General features: G+C 32.5%; 1 pseudogene across 1 annotated transcript in view; it reads left to right on the top strand.

Moving 5' to 3' along the window:
* Positions 1-12,369, top strand: part of LOC143235786 (sterol regulatory element-binding protein cleavage-activating protein-like) — a 78,235-nt pseudogene extending 65,866 nt beyond the window's left edge. Inside the window, exons 18-23 of the transcript XR_013019370.1 lie at positions 2,456-2,523; positions 4,309-4,462; positions 4,813-4,893; positions 8,512-8,724; positions 10,345-10,406; positions 12,039-12,369. The product of XR_013019370.1 is annotated as a sterol regulatory element-binding protein cleavage-activating protein-like (transcript). The remainder of the gene's footprint in view (positions 1-2,455; positions 2,524-4,308; positions 4,463-4,812; positions 4,894-8,511; positions 8,725-10,344; positions 10,407-12,038) is intronic.
* The last annotated feature ends 8,245 nt before the right edge of the window (positions 12,370-20,614 follow it).

Genomic DNA, 20,614 nt, shown 5'->3' with positions numbered 1-20,614 from the left:
CTTTAAAAGTTAAAAGTACGTGTTTAGTGTTTCTTACAGGTTGCTCTTGTGTATGGTCAGACTGTTATATCTAGCATTGGGATATGTTCCTCTTTACTGCCTGACTCTCTTTCTTTGCCCTGATGTCCTTGGTGTCCTAAATTGATTATCTTCTCAAGTTTTATCCTCTGTTTTGACTTTACCCTTTACTATTATCCTTCATCTAGAATTCTCAACTTCTAACCTTTCATCTTCTATAAATCTAGTTTATCTCTCTTCTTGTCAGTGACTTTTACACTCTCAGAATTCTCCTATTTGTGATCTCTCTTTCTGCTAACATTTATTTGTATTTTCCAATTTACTTTTCTTCTCTCTCTCTGGCCCTCCAGTGGCATGTATGCAGACTCTCACTGCTAGAAACCAGGTTTCCATACCTATGCTGGGCAAGGCACAGATAGCTTATTGTGTAGCTTTATGCCTAGTTCCAAATAAGTACTCCTCCTTCTGGCCCCATCTGTTGGTTTTTTTATCACCAAGTCTATTGTTGACCATAGTCTGTATGTCAGACATCTTGGTATAAATGGATTTTGATCATTTAGAGAGTTGATCAAATAAATGGTAAATGTGTTTTAATTATAATAAATGCAAGATAATGCATGTGGTTTATCATAATTTGAATGAGAATAACCTTGGCAGTGTTACAAAGAAAAGGGATTTTGGTATAATAGTTGATCAGTTTCTAAAGCCATCCAAGCAGTATGCTGTTCTCTGTGGTATGATAAATAGGATCTTAGGTTGTATGTACAGCAATAGTGAATACAAGCCTAAGAGGTTATTATTTCATTGTATAGGTCAGTGGTTAGACAACATTTGGAATACTGTTTTCAGTCTTGGATTTCTTATATTAGGAAAGACATTGAGTTGTTTGAAAGGGTTCAGAGAATGGTTACTAGCTTGATACTTGGGTTGGAGAGTTTGTCATATGAGGAGAGATTGAAATATCTCAAATTGTTTTATTTTGAAAACAAGAAGAGTTGGGATAGATGTGATTGAGGTGTTTAAGATCTGATTATGTTAACATCGTTTTTCATACTGCACAGTGCGATTGATAGGACAAGGAGACACAAGTATAAATTTTAGCACAGAAGAAGTCATCTTCAGCTAAGATAGTTGTTTTTTTTTATCATGGTGGTTGGCTTTTGTGTTGCCTTTGAATGTTATAGAGGAAGTGAATTTAAGAGAAAAGCTTGATAATTATGTGAATGATAAGATCTGGATTTGAGGAATTTTAAAAATGTTTTTATTAATAGTACTGTATTAGTTCACATGATGGAAGAACAAGGTGTACCCATAGTTTTAAAATGTTATACTGTCATCAGCATCCTGACTAGAAGATTCATTGTTAAAAGAAAAACAAAAGAGAATCAATACTGGGTGTCACAGATAGGGCATAATTATGTATTTGTGTTTTGATTGTGTGAATGTTTCTTATCTAAATGGTGAACTTTCATTGTTTTTAAAATCTTTGGGTTTTATTTTTAAATCATTATAGAGGTTCATTGTTATGATATTTAAACATCATAATCATAAAAAAACTAAAGGAACTTGGCAGGGATTTAGTTTACAGAGAGAGAACTCTGAAGTATTCTCTCCACAACAGGGGTGGTAAGGAACGTTGTGGTTCCTCTTCGTCCCCACTGGTGGTAGATTATTCACCTTGAAATAGAAGTTTTTTTGTAATTTTATTTGACTTGTTTGAGATGATGAAGTGAGATGGGGTATTATGAAAATGACGGGTGAGAAAGGGGGCAAAACAAAGGCGGCACAAGGGAAGTAGGCCAGGCCAGAGCCCGTAGTCCGAAAAGCTGAGGAGACATCAACTCAAGTGGCACGATTCAGGGCCAGGCAAGAATGTTTCCTTGGCTGGGATCTGAAGATCCAATGCCTAAGATTTGGTTGTGAGATCATAATCATAGGTGCCATGCATATTTTATATATTGAGTTACAGCCACATTGTTCACTGTTTGGATATTTCTATTAAAGAGCAGGTATGTCTAATATAAGTGTATAAACAATTTAATTACACTAAAAAAAGAAGGGATGAACATAATAAAACAAGTAAACTGATGAGTTGGAAAATAGCTCTTAAATAATTAAAATGTGTTATTCATTGCTTTATAAATTGTTTCAGTCTGTTTTTAGTGTAGACATCTGTATTATTATTAGGCTAGAGGGAGGTTTAACATCAGATGACGAGTGTGGTTTACTGACCAGAATCTTATTGATGGTTTTTAGGAATGAGTTGAGCAGTATGAAATGTGAGTTAGATCAAATTAGTTATTCAGTTTTGTGAATGTTAAGCTATAAGAAGGTGCTGAAAATCTGGAAAGTGGAACAGTGTTCACTAATAGGTTTAAGTTCACAGAAAATGATAGTACACTAGATTTACTTACTTGCTATTTTCAATCTTCTACAGATTAGTGGTTGCCAGATTGAATGGGGTTTTGGAATTTCTCCAGTTAACAGCATCACCTCAGCATGAAGGTTAGGTCATGTTATCATTTACAAAACATAGGATGAATTATGTTTTTATTTACATAATAAATAAACTAGATATTTGTTAAATGTTTATCTAAGATCTAATTGTTAAATCTGTTTAAAGTTTTCATTCTTTACAATTAAATTTTAATTACATGTGTGGTTTAGTAACACGTTATTAATTTAATATTAAATGTATTAAAAATAAAAATTAAATACAAATTAAAAAATTAAATTAAAACTATACTAGAATCCTTTTAAATATTCTAATGGTGCAATATGTAAAAATGATTAAAGGTAGATATTTTAGTAACTAGTGATGTATCCAGTAACAGTATATAATGTTTCTGCTTTAAACCACACATGTAACTGGGAAAAACCTCAGTAAAAAACACAATAATGTACTGTAGCAATTCATAAAAAAGATCACATAAGATTGGAGTGTTGTAAGGTTTATGTAGAAATAACTGACAGAATGAACTGGTGCACTGACAGAAGGAGCTGATACAGTTATATGTAAACATGATGTTTGTAGATTGGAGTTTTGTAACATCTCTGTACAAATAACTGACAGAAGGAGTTGATACAGTTATATGTAAACATGATGTTTGTAGATTGGAGTTTTGTAACATCTCTACAAATAACTGACAGAAGGAGTTGATACAGTTATATGTAAGCATGATGTTTGTAGATTGGAGTTTTGTAACATCTCTACAAATAACTGACAGAAGGAGTTGATACTGTTATATGTAAACATGATGTTTGTAGATTGGAGTTTTGTAACATCTCTGTACAAATAACTGACAGGAGGAGCTGATACAGTTATATGTAAACATGATGTTTGTAGATTGGGGTTTTGTAACATCTCTGTACAAATAACTGACAGGAGGAGCTGATACAGTTATATGTAAACATGATGTTTGTAGATTGGAGTTTTGTAACATCTCTGTACAAATAACTGACAGAAGGAGCTGATACAGTTATATGTAAACATGATGTTTGTAGATTGAGTTTTGTAACATCTCTGTACAAATAACTGACAGAAGGAGCTGATACAGTTATATGTAAACATGATGTTTGTAGATTGAGTTTTGTAACATCTCTGTACAAATAACTGACAGAAGGAGCTGATACAGTTATATGTAAACATGATGTTTGTAGATTGGGGTTTTGTAACATCTCTGTACAAATAACTGACAGGAGGAGCTGATACAGTTATATGTAAACATGATGTTTGTAGATTGAGTTTTGTAACATCTCTGTACAAATAACTGACAGAAGGAGCTGATACAGTTATATGTAAACATGATGTTTGTAGATTGGGGTTTTGTAAGATCTCTGTACAAATAACTGACAGGAGGAGCTGATACAGTTATATGTAAACATGATGTTTGTAGATTGGAGTTTTGTAACATCTCTGTACAAGTAACTGACAGGAGGAGCTGATACAGTTATATGTAAACATGATGTTTGTAGATTGGGGTTTTGTAACATCTCTGTACAAATAACTGACAGGAGGAGCTGATACAGTTATATGTAAACATGATGTTTGTAGATTGGAGTTTTGTAACATCTCTGTACAAGTAACTGACAGGAGGAGCTGATACAGTTATATGTAAATATGACATTTATAGAATGAAATATTAAAATGTTTTTTGAAATATTTAACAAAATTATCGTGAAAGAACTAGTTTACTGATAAAAACTTGTTTCTCCTGTCCTATCTACTGATATAACCATGTTTCTCCTCTCCTTTCTACTGATAGAGGGATATTTCTTGTCCTTCTGTAGGTGAACGAGAACCAAGCCCAAACACTGACGAAGATAGAGAGGAAGAAATTTGTGTGTGTGGCTGCAGGGACTTAGAGCTCACACCCAACCAATCACAACATTAGTTGTTGAAGGTGCTCATGTTGTTTCAGGGAGTCTTGACTGCTTGATAAAGGTGGAGTTTTTATATATGTGCTTTAGTCAGGCTAATTTTGGGTAATAAATAATACGAGGTGATTATAAAATTACTAAGTTTTTTGCTGTAAATATATATTTTATTTGTCGAATGATAGTAATATAGTTGCTTAAACTACAGTATTTACTTTTCTTTGATTACTTCTTTAAGTTGTTGAAAACAAGAGAGAAACAGAAGCTTGTGATAGTGTCATGAACAGTGCAGTTTTATAAATGCAGTAGAAACCATAAACTTAGTGTTATATCTGCTACAAGACTTAGCTGAACAATTATTACCTGTTAGATTCTGATAACCAGTATTGTTTTAAGACTGATGATGCTGTCTACTAGGTATTCAGGTGGGATTCAGCGGTGTGTGTCTATACTCTTCATGGTCATAGAGGAGGAATCACAGTCTTACAAGTAGACAGTGTAAGTACAAAATGCAGCTGTGTATGTATTCATTTTTTCAAAGAACAAGTAGAAATTACCAGTCACTTCTTCATTTTAGTTCAGTAATTTCTTTCTAATAACTAATACTGTTAATTTACCAAAACCAGAAGTTTACAGTTAACCACTATTAATTTACCAGAACCAGAAGTTTATAATTAACCATTATTAATTTACAAGAATCAAAAGTTTACAGTTAACCATTATTAATTTACCAGAACCAGAAGTTTACAGTTAACCATTATTAATTTACCAGAACCAGAAGTTTACAGTTAACCATTATTAATTTACCAGAACCAGTTTACAGTTAACCATTATTAATTTACCAGAACCAGAAGTTTACAGTTAACCATTATTAATTTACCAGAACCAGAAGTTTACAGTTAACCATTATTAATTTACCAGAACCAGAAGTTTACAGTTAACCATTATTAATTTACCAGAACCAGAAGTTTACAGTTAACCATTATTAATTTACCAGAACCAGAAGTTTACAGTTAACCATTATTAATTTACCAGAACCAGAAGTTTACAGTTAACCATTATTAATTTACCAGAACCAGAAGTTTACAGTTAGCCATTATTAATTTACCAGAACCAGAAGTTTACAGTTAACCATTATTAATTTACCAGAACCAGTTTACAGTTAACCATTATTAATTTACCAGAACCAGAAGTTTACAGTTAACCATTATTAATTTACCAGAACCAGTTTACAGTTAACCATTATTAATTTACCAGAACCAGAAGTTTACAGTTAACCATTATTAATTTACCAGAACCAGTTTACAGTTAACCATTATTAATTTACCAGAACCAGAAGTTTACAGTTAACCATTATTAATTTACCAGAACCAGAAGTTTACAGTTAACCATTATTAATTTACCAGAACCAGAAGTTTACAGTTAACCATTATTAATTTACCAGAACCAGTTTACAGTTAACCATTATTAATTTACCAGAACCAGAAGTTTACAGTTAACCATTATTAATTTACCAGAACCAGAAGTTTACAGTTAACCATTATTAATTTACCAGAACCAGTTTACAGTTAACCATTATTAATTTACCAGAACCAGAAGTTTACAGTTAACCATTATTAATTTACCAGAACCAGTTTACAGTTAACCATTATTAATTTACCAGAACCAGAAGTTTACAGTTAACCATTATTAATTTACCAGAACCAGAAGTTTACAGTTAACCATTATTAATTTACCAGAACCAGTTTACAGTTAACCATTATTAATTTACCAGAACCAGAAGTTTACAGTTAACCATTATTAATTTACCAGAACCAGTTTACAGTTAACCATTATTAATTTACCAGAACCAGAAGTTTACAGTTAACCATTATTAATTTACCAGAACCAGAAGTTTACAGTTAACCATTATTAATTTACCAGAACCAGAAGTTTACAGTTAACCATTATTAATTTACCAGAATCAGTTTACAGTTAACCATTATTAATTTACCAGAACCAGAAGTTTACAGTTAACCATTATTAATTTACCAGAACCAGTTTACAGTTAACCATTATTAATTTACCAGAACCAGAAGTTTACAGTTAACCATTATTAATTTACCAGAACCAGAAGTTTACAGTTAACCATTATTAATTTACCAGAACCAGAAGTTTACAGTTAACCATTATTAATTTACCAGAACCAGAAGTTTACAGTTAACCATTATTAATTTACCAGAACCAGAAGTTTACAGTTAACCATTATTAATTTACCAGAACCAGAAGTTTACAGTTAACCATTATTAATTTACCAGAATCAAAAGTTTACAGTTAACCATTATTAATTTACCAGAACCAGAAGTTTACAGTTAACCATTATTAATTTACCAGAACCAGAAGTTTACAGTTAACCATTATTAATTTACCAGAACCAGTTTACAGTTAACCATTATTAATTTACCAGAACCAGAAGTTTACAGTTAACCATTATTAATTTACCAGAACCAGTTTACAGTTAACCATTATTAATTTACCAGAACCAGAAGTTTACAGTTAACCATTATTAATTTACCAGAACCAGAAGTTTACAGTTAACCATTATTAATTTACCAGAACCAGAAGTTTACAGTTAACCATTATTAATTTACCAGAACCAGTTTACAGTTAACCATTATTAATTTACCAGAACCAGAAGTTTACAGTTAACCATTATTAATTTACCAGAACCAGTTTACAGTTAACCATTATTAATTTACCAGAACCAGAAGTTTACAGTTAACCATTATTAATTTACCAGAACCAGAAGTTTACAGTTAACCATTATTAATTTACCAGAACCAGAAGTTTACAGTTAACCATTATTAATTTACCAGAATCAAAAGTTTACAGTTAACCATTATTAATTTACCAGAACCAGTTTACAGTTAATCATTATTAATTTACCAGAACCAGTTTACAGTTAATCATTATTAATTTACCAGAACGAGAAGTTTACAGTTAACCATTATTAATTTACCAGAACCAGAAGTTTACAGTTAACCATTATTAATTTACCAGAACCAGAAGTTTACAGTTAACCATTATTAATTTACCAGAATCAAAAGTTTACAGTTAACCATTATTAATTTACCAGAACCAGTTTACAGTTAATCATTATTAATTTACCAGAACCAGTTTACAGTTAATCATTATTAATTTACCAGAACGAGAAGTTTACAGTTAACCATTATTAATTTACCAGAACCAGAAGTTTACAGTTAACCATTATTAATTTACCAGAACCAGAAGTTTACAGTTAACCATTATTAATTTACCAGAACCAGTTTACAGTTAATCATTATTAATTTACCAGAACGAGAAGTTTACAGTTAACCATTATTAATTTACCAGAACCAGAAGTTTACAGTTAACCATTATTAATTTACCAGAACCAGAAGTTTATAGTTAACCATTATTAATTTACCAGAACCAGAAGTTTACAGTTAACCATTATTAATTTACCAGAACGAGAAGTTTACAGTTAACCATTATTAATTTACCAGAATCAAAAGTTTACAGTTAACCATTATTAATTTACCAGAACCAGTTTACAGTTAATCATTATTAATTTACCAGAACCAGAAGTTTACAGTTAACCATTATTAATTTACCAGAACCAGAAGTTTATAGTTAACCATTATTAATATACCAGCACCACACATTGTCCGTAAAGTTTATTTACATGACATATATCATTTTGAAGCATATTAACAAATTATATGATCTATACATTTAACTGCTATGCAGACATCAAATGTGAATTGTGAGTTTTATTAGAATCTTCACATACTGTTACTGATACTGTTTCTTTATTAATTGTAGATAGTAGTTGTTAATGGTTCCCATCTTACTTGCTCCAATATGTACTACCTTTGCAATGGCTACTGTTAGTTGTTATTCTAAACTCTCAAGGATTAAGTCTATAAACCTGTGTGTATCTCTTAAAGACCTTTCTTCATATTGAAATTGCACATAACACTAAGTCTGAAGTAAAACCACTTTCCGTATTTGATATGAGGTTGAAAGTATAATTTGGTAATTTACCTAAAAGGAGATGATTTTCTACAGTAAATGTTCTGTTTTTTGGAATTCCAGGTGTGTCCAACTTCGGGTGTGAGTGGGTGTGAGGAAGGTATGATATGTTACTGGGATTTCCTTACTGGAACGTGTGTTTATAGCCTGAATGCACACAGAGGTGTTGTTCTAGCTGTTCTCACAACTTCTCTGTATGTCATCAGTCTTGGTACAGATAACCGTATATGTATCTGGGAGAAATACCAAGGCCACCTTCTGCACAGTGTTCGACAGGTAGAATGTAGTCTTTCTTTCTGCACAGTGTTCGACAGGTAGAATGTAGTCTTTCTGCTTGGTGTTTTCAAAGAACAGATTTTTTTGTTATTGAGGCTAGTAGTTTATATAATTTTAGTTATATTTCTAAAATCTTCTAGAAATTATTCATTGTGACATGGTACTGTTTAAAAACATCTAAATAAGTATAGAAGTTTATCTTTGAAACTATATTGGAACAGGAGAAACATTACGGAAACTACTGTTTGAAAGTTTGTGGCAGCGATATAAGACTTTATTATTCTACTCTAGTGAACAGTGTTCATTCAAGTCAGTAACTTAACTTAAGCATTTCACTGGTGCAGAACCAATTTACAGTTACATGAAATATGTTACTGATGTTGAGAGTTTGTCCATCTAGATTGTAGTTTATGAAGCAAGTTGATGGTTGGCTTTGTTTCTGTAACATCTCAGTGATACTGGTATAGTACTAATAACTTAATAATTAAATATGCATCTCAAATTCTGTATCATTTTTATGTAACATGAAAAATGTCAGTAGTATTCTGTCCTCCTGGATATTGTTTCACCAAATCAGATTGTTGTAGGTAAGTTACAGATAAGTAAGCTTAGGATGTTTTAAAATGTAAGAACAGTGTAAACTGATACATTCATAACAAGCATGAAAGTTGTTATCAAAGAAATCATTACGACAAATAAATAATCTTTAACTTGTGACGATAACTGACATATAACATAGAGATAGCTTGAAGTCAATTCTTTTCCACACTGTTAAATAAAATATTAATATTCTTTATAAAGGTTAACAAATCCTAATTTTAATAACCACTTCAAATGAGTTTTTAACAGAACCTAAAAAAATTCAAAACATTTTTTTTGTTAACACGGGGACCAGTTTTTCACACAATATTTGCTCTATGGCTCAGTCAAAAATGTTTGTAATTTGGTGAAATTTGGTATAGTTATGTGTAGTATTGTTCCTCATTATCTTGCCAAATATGGTCCATGTTTGTTGATAATGATAGACGTATTGACACAATTTCATGTTGTTTTTGAGAGCCGAATATGACCAAAGCTGCATGATGGAGGCATGCTCACTAATGAGTGCCCCTATAGTTTAGACTGTAGTCACGTAGCTATTTTATATTATCCTTGATACTTTTGATGGTAGGTTTATACACTTGTACACCACATGGTGGTGGTGAGATTGCTATTATATAGTGATTAATAATTACATGTCTTACTGCAGACATGGTGCATGTAAACATGAACTGCTTACATTCCTGTCTTTGTTTGATAGAATAACTTATACATCAGTATATCAAGTTCTGTGATTGTTTCTTCATTAATGTAACTCTGTTACTTCTGTTTTTGTTTTAAAATAGTTATTTTGTATATCACATACCATTAATTATTTAAAGAATACAGTGAAACTTTTATCTTTATTAAACAATAAAACCTCTGTGGGGTAGACTTAGAAAATCTTCAACAGAGGTGATAACTTATTTGTGAGGTGTAACTTATTTGTGAGGTGATAACTTATTTGTGAGGTGTAAATATAATATTCATGTGTCTCAGCCAGATTTATTGTGTTCTTATAAAATATTTTTGTTTCTCCAGCAACACAGTTTGTGCATGAACCTGAACTTCTCACAGACAACATTGTTGTATCAGCAAAAGAGGTGAGTTTACTGTTACACCTTTCACACAACACAACATAGAAAAAAAAGAACTGTTCTCTCGCATTAAATACCCTTGTGTAAGTAAACAGCATTGAAAAAAAATTACCAACACCAGAGAAACAGCTGTTGTTAACCAGCAGTGTGACTACTCTCCACACCAGGTAACCATGTAATGTTAACCAGCAGTAAAATGCACGACCTTTCTCTACACCAGTTAACCAAGTGTTGTTAACCACCAGTAAAACATATGACTACTCTCCACACCAGGTAACCAGGTGTTGTTAACCAGCATTAAAACACATGACTACTCTCTACACCAGGTAACCAAGTGTTGTTAACCACCAGTAAAGATGACTACTCTCCACACCAGGTAACCAGGTATTGTTAACCTCCAGTAAAATGCATGACTACTCTCCACACCAGGTAACCAGATGTTGTTAACCAGCAGTAAAACACATGACTACTCTCCACACCAGGTTACCAGGTATTGTTAACCTCCAGTAAAATGCATGACTACTCTCCACACCAGGTAACCAGATGTTGTTAACCAGCAGTAAAACACATGACTACTCTCCACACCAGGTTACTAAGTTGTTGTTAACCACCAGTAAAACATATGACTACTTTCTACACCAGATAACCAAGTGTTGTTAACCATCAGTAAAACACATGACTACTCTCTACACCAGGTAACCAAGTGTTGTTAACCACCAGTAAAACACATGGCCACTCTCCACACCAGGTAATCAAGTGTTGTTAACCACCAGTAAAATGCATGACTACTCTCCACACCAGGTAACCAGGTATTGTTAACCTCCAGTAAAATGCATGACTACTCTCCACACCAGGTAACCAGATGTTGTTAACCAGCAGTAAAACACATGACTACTCTCCACACCAGGTTACCAGGTATTGTTAACCTCCAGTAAAATGCATGACTACTCTCCACACCAGGTAACCAGATGTTGTTAACCAGCAGTAAAACACATGACTACTCTCCACACCAGGTTACTAAGTTGTTGTTAACCACCAGTAAAACATATGACTACTTTCTACACCAGATAACCAAGTGTTGTTAACCACCAGTAAAACACATGACTACTCTCTACACCAGGTAACCAAGTGTTGTTAACCACCAGTAAAACACATGGCCACTCTCCACACCAGGTAATCAAGTGTTGTTAACCACCAGTAAAACGCATGACTACTCTCCACACCAGGTAACCAGGTATTGTTAACCTCCAGTAAAATGCATGACTACTCTCCACACCAGGTAACCAGATGTTGTTAACCAGCAGTAAAACACATGACTACTCTCCACACCAGGTTACTAAGTTGTTGTTAACTACCAGTAAAACATATGACTACTTTCTACACCAGGTAACCAAGTGTTTCTAACAACTGTTATGACATGAATAAATTGTAGAAAGCATGATTATGTTCAGTTACACATGTCATAAAACATTATGTTAGGCCTATTATATTGTTAACAGCAAATTATTAATCCAGTCTCTTAGGGTGTATAATAATATATCATTTCATTCACACTGGGGTGTAAAAATCTTGATAAATGTATTTGCTTCTTTATTTTTGTATCTGTTATGCATCACAGCTTTTATTTAATTTTTCCAGGACCACCTGGTACTCTGGGATGTAAATCATGGTGAACCACTGAGAATTGTGATGTTAGGGTCTGGGAGCCAGGGTGTTTGTGTGAAACAACTCAGAGTTGCAGATCGAGCAGTGGTGTGCGACTTTGGCCATCAGCTGTGTGTTATTCATTTTCCTGGTATTACAGAGAAAACTGAATAAACACCTCACAACTGATGTGTCCAAGGTGAAGAAAATTTTTAGTTAGTTGAATAACTAACTTTAGTCTTTAATCAGTCAGTAGGGGGTTTGTGGCACATTCACCATGCTTATTTGAAAGTCTGGTAGTAAGTTTGAAGGTTGAAACTGTTGTCAGAAAGAAACTTCTACAGTACAGTAACTTCTCTGTAAACACCAAGAACTCAGCCATGTTGGACTATAGTAGTGTAAATGTTCTGAATGTATTGCTAACATACTTTAATATTGTAAATTTTAAATGTGGCCAAGAAAGAAAAAAGTATATAAAAATGAAATATTCAATGTGTTTAATTGGTGTTTGTGTATTGTGTGCATGTATGAAGTTATGCCTAGCCACACAATATCATAGGTAAAACAGTGCTAAACCTTACTCTGAAAACTGAATATTACATATAGAATCAGTTCTAAATCACACTGTAGAAACCTATGTTTATACTGAAACCTCGAGTACTTTAATTTTCCCCATTTGTATATCCTAAATATTATTTTACCTGTAACCTATCATTCGTTAATACAACATAAATGTAGACTTGAAATTCAGTTATCATATATTGACCATCAAGATGGATGTTTTTTAAACTGAAATTAAAGCTGTCACTTATTTTAATGAAAATACATTTTAATTTTTCTAACGTGTGTTGTTTATTACACTAGAAGACACTGTAGGTTTTTTTGTTAATGTAAATTTTATAGTAACTGAAAACTGAATATAAGGATGGAACTCATTGAAAAATAAACCAGTAATAATAGTGGTATTAAATTAATATGACAAAAGTAAAAACGTGTATTAGTGTTATTGAACATGTCTGATACATATAAACCAGTAATAATAGTGGTATTAAATTAATATGACAAAAGTAAAAACGTGTATTAGTGTTATTGAACATGTCTGATACATGTTTTTAACACATAAAACACCTTGATGAGTTTCTGTAAATCGTGGTGAACATACACTGGAAATTTTATTTTCTAAACGAGCAGTTTTTAACAAAAAATATTTTTTGTAATCTGTAGTGAAGTAGATTGTAGTTTACAAAATGTGTTTAGCTTATTTATGTGTCACATGCACCTCATGAAAAATTCTAGTCTAGGCATTCTAGAACTTTATAATTGTATTTAGTCTGTAGTAGAATTTTTTTATATTTATGTCAGGAAGTTACAGCTTGATGGTTGTTTTATAATGTAAATATTTCTGTGTTACTGTCTTATCTCAAATTTACCCCCAAAACATATTAGTTTTACAGTAGTAAACTGACAAATAAATATTTATAATAATAAAGAAGATGGACCAGTGTCCTTTTTAAACACATTGAATAATTCGTATCATACTTACAAATCAATGTTCGTCAATTTTCTATTGTTTTAGCTTAAACATATAACAGTTTAACTCATAAGCTTCAGAACTATTATTCAGTTGTCTCTGAAAGGTTTCTTTTTCATATTAGTTTCACAGGGGCAAAACAATTTGTTTTATTCATCTTACACTTAAAGTTTAAGAATCATGACACACAGTTAATCCAGATGTATTGTTATATACTTTCATAGATTATTCTCAATAAAAGTTAACTTGGCCAGACCAGTAGATGTGCCATTCATATTTCTATTAATTGCTTGTTTATAAATACAACAAACTTCCAAGCTTTGTGTATATGTTATACAAGTTACGTCCTGTCAGCTATCTTGTGATTGGCTGGTATTATATAATGCGTCGTAGTTTTTGCTTTACTGTGATGAGTATTATGTGATATCACAAACAAAAGTCGCAACTGGATTACAGTTTACTGAAGCCAGGCTACAGTAAGAAAATGACCAATATCTGCACCTAGTGCTATTTCCAGTAGTTGTCAGCTGTCTTTTTTATTTATTTTCTTAACACAATTAATCTAAGATAAGGTGTTGTGTATTTTGAAAGTATGTTTGATCAGTGTTGTTTATAGCTCTAAACTTACGCTTATTTCAACAGGCGTTACGTTGACATGAAAATGAAATGGACATTAATAACAGCATATGCATGTACTTTAAGATATAAAAAACCTACGTCTAAGCTTTATATTTTTAAACAGTTTGTTCACTGTAATACTAATGGGTTTTGTCAGTGTCACTAAATTCAAGTCCAACGAAGGAAACACAATAGAAGAAATTGTGCTAATTAATTTGAGGCCTTGAAAAACAATGATATGCAAGTGTTAATAAGAAATGGGTAAGTAGTGTATAAAACTAGGGACATGTGAAGTTCAGTTTTAATGTGAACTTAACCCATAATCTTTGAAATAACAGTTTATTAAATAACCTAGCACGGAAGTGTAGGTTAATGATAATTTATGTACATTTTTTGCCGTTTTTAACATGAATTATGTGATAGTGATTTATTTTATACAACATTCCCCTGGTGTGTGGTCGTTTACTGCTGATATTTTTGTTTTTGAAACTGTAATCCAAGGTGAATAAAGATATTGAAACTTGACTCACTGAAAATACGTTCAATTTCTGAAATGCCACTTAGAGCTGTAATCACTAGAATTGAAACATAGCAAGTCACAAGTTGATAGACATTTAGATTTCTAATACACTATTCAGCCGTGACAAACAACTGATTCTAAGATCGTATGTTTTTATAAAGTATTTAATTGTGATATATAGCGTACTTTATTTTTCGAACTGTTTTTTTTGTATGTAGGATTAACAAGTGATCATTTTAAGTTTGTGTTAAGAGCTGGTTTTGATTTTCGTAATAAAAACTGTAAACATGACTTCTAATATTATAATTAACATTTTAACTCTTTACATATTCAATACAATCTAAAGTAGTGCATGTATTTAACTCTTTACGTATTCAATACAATCTAAAGTAGTGCATGTATTTAACTCTTTACGTATTCAATACAATCTAAAGTAGTACATGTATTTAACTCTTTACGTATTCAATACAATCTAAAGTAGTACATGTATTTAACTCTTTACGTATTCAATACAATTTAAAGTAGTACATGTATTTAACTCTTTACGTATTCAATACAATTTAAAGTAGTACATGTATTTAACTCTACGTATTCAATACAATCTAAAGTGGTACATGTATTTAACTCTGCGTATTCAATACAATCTAAAGTAGTACATGTATTTAACTCTTTACGTATTCAATACAATCTAAAGTGGTACATGTATTTATCTCTTTACGTATTCATTACAATCTAAAGTGGTACATGTATTTAACTCTACGTATTCAATACAATCTAAAGTAGTACATGTATTTAACTCTTTACGTATTCAATACAATTTAAAGTAGTACATGTATTTAACTCTACGTATTCAATACAATCTAAAGTGGTACATGTATTTAACTCTTTACGTATTCAATACAATCTAAAGTAGTACATGTATTTAACTCTTTACGTATTCAATACAATCTAACGTGGTACATGTATTTAACTCTTTACGTATTCAATACAATCTAAAGTAGTACATGTATTTAACTCTTTACGTATTCAATACAATTTAAAGTAGTACATGTATTTAACTCTTTACGTATTCAATACAATCTAAAGTGGTACATGTATTTAACTCGTATTCAATACTAAAGTAGTATTCAATACAATCTAAAGTGTACATGTATTTAACTCTACGTATTCAATACAACCTAAAGTGGTACATGTATTTAACTCTACGTATTCAATACAACCTAAAGTAGTACATGTATTTAACTCTACGTATTCAATACAATCTAAAGTGGTACATGTATTTAACTCTACGTATTCAATACAATCTAAAGTGGTACATGTATTTAACTCTTTACGTATTCAATACAATCTAAAGTGGTACATGTATTTAACTCTTTACGTATTCAATACAATCTAAAGTGGTACATGTATTTAACTCTTTACGTATTCAATACAATCTAAAGTGGTACATGTATTTAACTCTACGTATTCAATACAATCTAAAGTGGTACATGTATTTAACTCTTTACGTATTCAATACAATCTAAAGTGGTACATGTATTTAACTCTTTACGTATTCAATACAATCTAAAGTAGTACATGTATTTAACTCTTTACGTATTCAATACAATCTAAAGTAGTACATGTATTTAACTCTTTACGTATTCAATACAATCTAAAGTACATGTATTTAACTCTTTACGTATTCAATACAATCTAAAGTAGTACATGTGTACACTTTTCCACTATTTCTGAGGCTCGGCATGGCCAGGTAGGTTAAGTCTTTCGACTCGTTATCCGAGGGTCGCGGGTTCGAATTCTCCTTCCCCCAAACATTCTCGCTCTTTTAGTGGTGGGGGCGTTATAATGTTACGATCAATTCCCACTATTCGTTAGTAAAAGACCTGGTGGTGGGAGGTGGTCTTACACTTCAAAATTTGGGACTGCTAGCGCAGATACCCCTTGTAGCTTTGCGCGAAATTGTAAAACAAAAAACAGCTTTAGAGGAAACCGACTTTTAATTTTTATTTTTTAATTAGATAATAAAAGTTTATTTATATTTTGTGAATAATGTAATAAAAGTTAAAACATTAATTTTGGCTTTTTTGCGTATTTTAGCTTCGACCCCATGACACTGGGGTCACGGTTTTTTGGTTCTTTTTTGTAAAAGATTACAATGTTCAGTTAATAGATTTTTTTTCCCATTTTTGGATTGATCTTAACATTTTCTGTTCCAGGTAATAAGTACAAAATACTGGAGTAAAAACACATGCAAGTGATTGTCACAAAATCGAATGCTTAGAATATGAAAAAGTCAAGGACAATGACTGTAGAAACAAACGTGTTCAAAACTACCAAAAGACCGGTAGAAGTTCAAAGTTCTCTGAAATCGTATCAGAATCACAAAAGAAGATATCATTGTTTTTTTGTTCCGCTCCATCTACATCATCACTCGCGATGTTAATCAAAACTAATGAACAGACAGTAGAAGTAGAAACTCATTCAAACTCTCAAGAAATCAGTTTCACCCAGTTTTGACAAAAGTCGAAAGCACTGTTTCAAAAGAGGCACGCGATTTTCAGGAAGAAACCTTTGGAAAAGGTAGAACCTCTAATGGTAAATTCTGATTCGACCAGTGACGTTTCAGAAGATGATCAAATGAAACTATTCGGAAAGAGCGGTCGGTAGAGAAAGCTAATGGTTGTAAATTTGCTGGTCCACAACAACCAAAACTTTCTAAATTCCCATGTCGGATTATATACGAGATTCGCCAACCATTTCAAGCTCACTTGTATATAGAGTTCTCATGGGTACCTTATCATAAAGAATCAGAAACTTGTTACCCTTGTGAGAAGTTTGCTCCAAAATCTTGTGAGATATTCACATTTGTTAAATAGTCAAAACCTAAAAGATTGCAAAAAACACTTAAAGTGAAAGTTACCAAAATTCAATGCATGGATCCGTTTGAAAGCAACAGAAATTCATCAGAGCTCTGTGCTAGTTCATACCAAAAAATAATGCTAGCATGGATCAGTTTGAAAACAACAGAAATTCATCAGAGCTCTGTGCTAGTTCAAACCAAAAAACAATAAAGTGCAACTGAGCAGACTTTCACAAGTGATAGAAACACTCGTTTTCTTATTAAGCAAAACATTGCCGTTAGGGCTGATCGTCTTAATGTATGTGATTCTTCTGATTCGTGGGAATTTTCTTGAACATTTTCACCTGTTGAGTTAAGGATTTTTCACGGTTTAAGGAAAAGTTCTTAGAGCTTGTTGGTCGACATAAACAATGGTCGAGTGGGATATTCAAAATGAAATTTTGAATCTGGTTGCGATAAACGTGAGACAATTAATAACGGATGAAGTACAATCCAGTGGTTTTTATTCCGTCATCACAGATGAAACCATGGATATCTGTCGTGACGAGTAACTTTCTGCCTTATCTAGGTTTTAGAAGGTGTCATTGAAAAAGAGGTTTAAGGCTTCTTCTTGACGAAATCTCAAGCCCTTTTTGAATTGATTACAGAAGCTTTCGTGTAACAAGGTCTCGATGTTTCTTTGATAGTTGGCCGATGATACGACGGCCCTAGTAACATGAAAGGTGAACATGCTGGTCTTCAAGTCTAATCAAAACTGTGGCCCCAAGATCAATTTATGTCCATTATTTTGGTCACTTGCCGTTCAAAAAACTCTAAAAAAAAACTCAATCACTCTAGGAACAATACAATCAGTTTGTTTTTTTGTCGCGGGAAGTTCCAAGCGTCACCAAAGTTTTCAGGAAATTCAAAAAGTCGCAGAAAGAAATTCCATTGTACTTCAGTCTCAGAGTGACACCTGCTGGGTCTTAAGACATGCAGCCTTGAAGAAACGTATTGAAACTACAATTCTCGCCCTTCTTAAAATTATTTCAAATGATCCCAGCACTTGGGCCACAGGTAGAGGTCTCTTAGTGTCAATCTGTAACTCAGAATTCATCTTTACTCTCCTAGTCTTGGAAAAAATTTAAGTGAAACTTCATCTTTGTAAATTTACCTTCAATCAGAAAAAAAAGAATGTCTTTTTGACGAAAAAATCTACGACAATCAACAACCTTAAATCACTAAAAAACAAACGAAAAATTTTCGAAGCAATGGGACGAGATCACAAGTTTGATGAAAGACATAAAAGAAATAATTATTAAAGAACAAGGCATCAGTTTCACAGAAGTGTCCATTCCTCGTCCTCGCCGCCGTATACCAACAGAACGTGCCTTTGAAGCTGGATTTGCATCAGCTACTGCAGATTTCGATAGTCCAACCTCTTATGCAAGAGACGCCATTTTCTTTCCCAGTGTTGAAGCTTTTAAAGAGCAAATTCAATCTCGTTTTGATGAAAATTATCAAAATATTCTTTGCAGTCCTCTCTGTCATAATGTAACCAGTACAGATGATGTCTCATTACTTTGTGACTTCTATGGAATCAATTATCTTCAGAAAGAAAGATTGTGGTTGGTCTTCTCGGTCAAGAAAAACAAAATCCCCTTTTGTCTTCAGGGTATAATTATAATATGTCAAAATAGATTTATGAGCATGGCATCTCTCAACTTATTCTCAGTTGGCTCATATATTCAGCCACATCCTATTCTGCTGAAATATCATTCTCTGCTTTACGTCAAATCAAAACTTACGATTTACCATTGAACAAGAAAGATTATCTCAAGCCATCATTTTAAATATTGAACAGGAAAAGACAAATTTTGTGATATAAAACAACATGGAAGAAATTATCAATGCTTTTGCTCATCAGAAAAATCGTGAAACTTGTTGTTTATTTGAATTTTATTTGTTCTTGTGTTATGTGCGTTAAAAAAGTAAAACCAATGAACAATTTATGATTACGGTTTTTGATTCTTAATAACAAAGACATTGTTACTTTTTCGGAGGAGTCAGAGTACTGACCCTCAAGTTGGAAATCTGTTCTGCGGGCCTGAATATAACACTACTGTCTGTTGTTTCTGCAGGATATGGATGAGTATTCACCAAGCTAGGTATGTAGGTTCATTAGGTGCATGCGGAGTACATACAAATTTTCAGTTTTACAGTTTTTATGGGCATGTTTTACCCCTGTGTATGGATCTTCACCAAATTTGGTTTGGAGGTCGATGGGGAGACACGTGCAAATTTGCGGTTTTACATTCTGCGATGTGAAGTTTTGATGAGGGCTTTTCTTGTTTTAACAGTTACACATAAGTAGAAACAAGTTTTCATATCCTGAATTAACCTTTCATTAATCGTGAATTTACATAACTTCCGTTCAGGAGATGGGTACTCAACTAGTATGAAATAAAAGGCATATATTCCAAAAGATTTGCTATTTTTCATAAGCCTAAATGAATTAGCAAGTGTCTTGCTGTGTGAAGAAGTAATGGGGTAATAGTATTTATACTTAATGAAAGAACGTGTACAGTGGAACGTTGACTTCATGATATTTGAATGTTTATTGTGTACTTCCTGTTCAGTCAAACAAGGTAGCATCTGATTGAATGATGATTCATACCTAATTATACCTTTTCATAAGACAATAATTTAGACCTGTATAATATATTTTTAAATACGGCATTGTATATTCGGTTCCTTAGTTTTGGAGTTATTGTTTGTTTGTTCTCTGGGTAAATAATGTATAATGTTAAACCGTTCTATTGTGGACGACCAATTGTTACCTTCATTAGGCTGGCTGGGATACTATTTGTACATGCAACTTGTTATAACAACACTTGTTATGGTGGGAACCGCTTCGATAAGCTAGCGAAGCATGATTATTTGTTGAATTTTGAAGTTTTAAATGATAGACTAGAGGGAACAGCAAGTCAATGTGTGTGTGTTGTCGTATAGCAAAGCCACAAGGCTATCTGCTCAGCCACCGTGGAATCGAACCCCTGATT

The sequence above is a fragment of the Tachypleus tridentatus genome, chromosome 12 (assembly GCF_004210375.1).
Source record: "Tachypleus tridentatus isolate NWPU-2018 chromosome 12, ASM421037v1, whole genome shotgun sequence".
In the NCBI taxonomy this organism is placed as follows: Eukaryota; Metazoa; Arthropoda; class Merostomata; order Xiphosura; family Limulidae; genus Tachypleus; species Tachypleus tridentatus.
This window is presented reverse-complemented; position numbering and strand designations above follow the sequence as displayed.